We start from the raw sequence: 5,634 nt of genomic DNA on the forward strand, positions 1-5,634 counted from the left end.
TCCTCAAACCTTGGGACACTCTGGTGCTTCTCTCCTCAAACCTCTCTAAAAAACGTCACCTCCTGCACCCCATGCCCGACATGCTGGTCCTTCTACCCCCTCTCATTTGGCTCCACACCCCCGAAAAGCCAGCCTGGAGACAGCAGAGCACTCCTGAGGAGGCCGGGCAGGCAAGGTTTAAAAAGCTGAAGAAACTGCCAATAGGGAAGGAGAATGGTTGAGGACACTCTTGGGTTAAGGTTGTCTCGCCTGATTACATCGTCCAAATGCCTGCTCCTACAAGTGGATTTATCCAAAGTGTGGATGACTGGTCGTGTCTATCCAACTCATTCCCCGATAAGCTGGAAAACTAAAGAAAAAAGGTGGAGGAAGTGTGGAAAGGCAGAGAAAACCCAGGTTGGACTTGAGGAAGAGGGGGAGGCCTTGATCCATGCGGAGAAGCTTGAATCGTATACTCTTATTAACGGAGAGTCGGTCATCAACATGTTTCGACGAGAGAACATCTTAAAAAGATGGTGTATCGGTGGCTGGAGGAGAAAGTCACCAGGCCACCAACGGTCCATTAGTATCTTCCTCAGTGTTGGGCAGACCTCCCAATATTTAAGGGTGGGTTGATGTTTCCCCGAGAACCCGGGTTTGTCCCTCACTACAAGGACAGGGCTGAACCCTGGAGCGTCCCTGTTCTCCCAGACTCCAGAGTCATTTCCCACTCAGCGTCCACTCGGCCTCCCTCCCCACACCCGGAGCACCCTTTCGCCCTCCGACGCAGGCACCCAGGTGCCCAGTCATCAAAGGCAACCTCAGAACCCATTCTCTCCACATTCTAAGTGAGTGATCGGTATACACAGGTGCTGAATCTTCTTGCTCTTCATGTTTCTATTGATTTCATGACATTAAATATGGCTTTTTAGGAATTTGCCCCAGCTGACTCAAATATAAGTTATCCTAATGACGTTGTTGCCATGTTTTAGAAATAGCATCTTTTCTATATATTTTTAAGTTAGCTTCTTAGTGGTTTTCATGGGGATTACAATTAGCACACTAAATCTATAACAATCTAGTTTGAACTGATACCAGCTAAGCTTCAATGGCATATAAAAACTTTGATCCTACACTTCTCTGTCCCTCCTTATGTTCTTATTGTTACAAATTACCTATTCACATTTTTGTACACTAGCGTAGATTTATAATTGACATGTTTTGCATTTGTCTTTTAAGTCATATAGGAAACCAAAAAGGAAGTTGCGAGCCACAAATACAATAATACTGAAATACTGGCTTTTATATTTGTCTGTGCAGTTACCTTTACCCAAGTTCTTTATTTCCTTCTATTCTTTCATCTGGAGTCATGTCACCGTCCAGTTTCATTTCACCTCAGCTGGAAGGACTCTCGTTAGCATTTCTTGTAGAGCAGGTTTGCTGGTGATGAACTCTCTCAGCTTTTGTTTATTGGGAATGTCTTCATTTCTCTTTGATGTTTGAAGGATAGTTTTGCTAGAAATAGAATTGCTGGTTGACCATTTTTCTACCAACAAGTTGAACATGTCACCCAATGCCTTTTGACCTCCATGCTTTCTGATGTGAAGTCAGCTATTAATCTTAGGATCACTTGTGTGTGATGAATTGCTTTTACCTAGCTGCTTTCAAGATTCCCTCTTTGTATGATAGTTAGATAATGAAGCACCTCAGTGTGGGTCTCTTTGGAGGTTATCTTACCTGAAATTCGTTCAGCTTCTTCAATGTGTAGAGTCATGTATTTCATCTAATTTGGAAATTTTTCAGCCATTATTTCTTCAGATATTAAACTTCTCCCGATTCTTTCTCTCTCCTCCTGTAATTCCCATAATGTGTATTTCAGTACGCTTACTGGAGTCCCACGAACCATTTGGGCTGTGTTCATTGTTTGTCATCCTTTTTCCTCTCTCTGCTTCTCAGATTGAATAATTTCAGTAGTTTTATTCTTCGATCTGTTGTTTACTTCTTCTGCCTCTCCTCTCTGCTATTGAATCACTCTAATAAATTTTTCATTTCAGCTGTTGTACTTTGCACCTCCAGAATTTCTGTCTGGTTCATTTCTATAATGCCTATGTCTTTATTAATGTTATGGATTTCTTCATAGATTGTTCTTCTGGTTTCCTTTAGTTTTTTTTTATTCATAGTCTTATTCAGATCTTTAGATTTAAAGTCTTTGTCTACTAATCCAATGTCCGAGTTGGCTAAGGGATATTTTCTGTCAATTTTTTTTCTGTGAATAAGCCAGACTTCTTTGTGTGTGTTTATGTGGCTTGTAATTTTTGTTGAAAATTGTTGACATTCGGGCATTATACTGTAGTAACTCTGAAAATCAGATTCTCTCCCGTTGCTGGTACTGATTATTGAGGGCTTTGGTCATCCACTTGTTAAGTGGTTTTTCCAAACTGGCTTTGCAGAGACTGTGTTCCTTGTGGAGTGTGAATCCTGAAGTCTCTGGTTGTCTCAGCAGAGAGCCAGCAAGCTGACAAAGATCTCCTTAAACACCAAAATCTAGCAATCTCTTTCTTATCAAGAATCAGCCACTCCGCTCTGGTGGTTGTTGCAAGTTTTTAATTAGAGTCTAAAATTCCGAAAAACATAGTTCTATCATTTTTACCAGTTCACTGGTTGCTCCAGTGAAGAGGCCGAATCTCAGAGACCCCTTGGTCACCATTTCTGTGAATCCCTCAGGCACCTCACTTCCGAATGCACTCCAGCTCCACGCTGCCCTGTGTCTGTTTAGATTTGGATCTGCCTCCGGTCAGGTCATTTTATAAGGGACCCTCTGTAAGATGGTTGACTTTTCCTGGATTGTTTATCATTCATGCTGTGGCAGAGAGAAATCCCCTTCATATCCACATCTGTTTCTTCCTCTCTATCCTTTTCTCAGGATGGCCCTTAATAATTACTCATCACCAATTTTCCCCTAGACCTATAGACTAGAATGTGTAGGGTATGCCAAAACACAGTGTTGACCGAAAAACCCCACCATGATTCTTTTTTGTTTCAACTGTCCCATGGTCTCCTGTGAGGACTGATGAGTAAATGCTTATAAACCCCTCTGAAGTACCAGGACATTCCACGTTACCGAGAAGAGGCAAGAGCCGTGTGTTAAAAATTAATTGGAGGAACACGCTTGCAGATTGTAATAATGAAACATCCCAAGTTCCAAGGGCACTAGGGACTTTGAATAAACAAGCCTTCATCAATTCGGCTAATTAGTCTCTTGCTATATTTGCTGGTTTATAAGCGATACCCTTTTAAGCAGAAAATTGAGCTGTGAAGTGCCAAGAGCCGTATGTGCGGCAAAGATGGCATCTGCGCCCCACCCCTGGCACGGCAGAGCCCAGCGGGCACACTCAGAACCGCGTTTCCAGGGTGTGGACATTTCACACTTCCCCACGGAACCTGGATAGACAGAGGGACGGAGGACAAGTGGGTCTGCTCTGCCAGGTGGCAGGAAAGTCAAAACATTAGCCAAAAAATCCACAGAAATCACTTTTAATCTTTTTCTCCAGAAGAGGGGCCACAGGCTCTTTCAAAACACGCTTTGCACACGCGGGGAGGACTGTGTGATTGATCATTCACTGTCGGAGCACGAGAAAGGGAAGAGGCAGGTTTGATTCCTGTGACAGGCAAAGGCGCGACCCCATATATTCCAAACCCCCAGGAGCCGTGTCTCATAAGAAGGGGTGGAAATCTGGCACCTCGTGGGGGGTCCGGCAGAGACTGGTGAATTGGTGCTCCCCCCAGACGGAGCCTCGGTCAACTTAGCCGAGCGCTCCTGTCTACCAGACGGCAACTTGTCTTCTTGGGGTGGACTGGCCAACACTGGCCACATCTTGCCTTCCACCTCCGTTTTAGACCAACTTATGACGGCACCGTCACTTCCACGGCTTCCTGGCTGGCAGCTGGAGACCCCGAGTTCCAGCTACCCAGGTTGAGCCAGACCTACCGGCGACTGCTACCATCCGTCCTGTCTTCCATCTTACTGCTTTCAATCATCAGGGAATAAGTTTGTGACCTGCTCTCCAACTTTAGTGATCTATTCATTCAAATTGATTAAAAAATCCACCGAACAGGTATTATGACCAGAAGCACTGATATGCGGAGGGTACGAAGAGGAGTAAGGTTTCTGCGATCTTAAAAATGGAAAGGGCTTGCCCTGCCTGGTGTGGCTCGGTGGATTGAGCACAGGCCTGTGAACCAACAGGTGGCGGGTTTGATTCCCAGTCCGGACACAGGCCTGGGTTGTAGGCCAGGTCTCCAGCAGGGGTCACTCAAGAGGCAACCACACGTTGATGTGTCTCTCCCTCTCTTTCTCCCTCCTTCCCCTCTCTAAAAATAAATAAGTAAACAGGCTTAACATTTGCCTCTGGAGGGATCACCGTCTTCCGTGGGACACAGCACATGTCTCAGGCGGCAGAACACAGCAGCGGCTGTCCTGTTGTCTAGGAAACCGGAACAGAGCCTGAATTCTCAGTTAGAAACCCACGGTTCCAAACACACGAACTTAAGTTTACCTAAGCTCTCACAAAGCACTTGAACTTGCAGCCCTGTGTTTGCCCCAGAACGGCTCACTGCCTGCATTCCAAACACGGCTCCGGGGAACTGGAGTTCAGGGAAGCCGTGGGAATAAAAATAGTTATTTCGTCCGTGCAAAGAGGAAATGTCCTCATTAACAGGCAAAGAGCCGGGGAACGCCTCTGAGTGTGGCTCACGAGGGGAAGACGCACAGGGCCTTCACCACGCAGGGGTGCGAACGAGAGACCCCTGGGTTCCCCGCCGAGCCAGAAGGATTGTTCCTTTCCGGCACTTTCGGGAGAAAAGCTCTGTGTTCTAGAGTCGCTTCCTTGGTTCTCCCTTGGGCACAGAGATATTCTGACCTGGACTGGAAAGTTTTACCCAGAGAACCCTCGGGGTTTTGGGTTGTGTTTTGTTTTTTAATGTTATTTTTTAAAGTTCCGTGGAGATGTAATCCACATAAGCATACAATTCACCAAGTGTAGGATTCGGTGGGTTTTAGTACTTTCACAGACGTGCGCGGCCTTCTCCAGAGTCGATTTTTGAAAATTTGCATCCCCTCGGAAGAAACCTTGTGCCGGTCCTCTCTCTCCCCTGCATCTTCCCGCCCCCACTCCCACCCCCTAAGGAATAACCAACAGACCAACAACTTCTCCTCTGTAGAGGTCCCTGTTCCGCAAACTCAATGCAAACGGCATCATACACAACATGTGGTCCTTTGAGACCACCCCCCTTCCACGAGCATGTTTTGGGGTCCATCCGTGTTGAAGCATGAGCCGGCACTGGGGTCCTCTCCACAGCCAGATGAAACTCCAGAAGGAGCGTAGCCCGGCTGTGTCGGGGATGGACGCTCGGGCGGCCTCACTCTAAGGAACAATGCTGCCCTGGACAAATGCTTTCATTGGGTGGGCACCTGGGGGCGCACTTGGGGGGACCCAGGGTGGCTCTGCATTGTGATCCAAGGGGCTGCCGGACCGGTTCCAGAGGGGCCACATCACTCGGCAGCCCCGTGCTCTGCCAGCCACCCTGGAGGAAGGGGTGTCTCGTGCTGCACAGCAGGTAAACCAGCAGCAGCTCTCATCGCAAAACATCAGCTGA

The sequence above is a fragment of the Sturnira hondurensis genome, unplaced genomic scaffold, assembly GCF_014824575.4.
Source record: "Sturnira hondurensis isolate 20B ecotype Veracruz unplaced genomic scaffold, ASM1482457v3 Scaffold0007217, whole genome shotgun sequence".
In the NCBI taxonomy this organism is placed as follows: Eukaryota; Metazoa; Chordata; class Mammalia; order Chiroptera; family Phyllostomidae; genus Sturnira; species Sturnira hondurensis.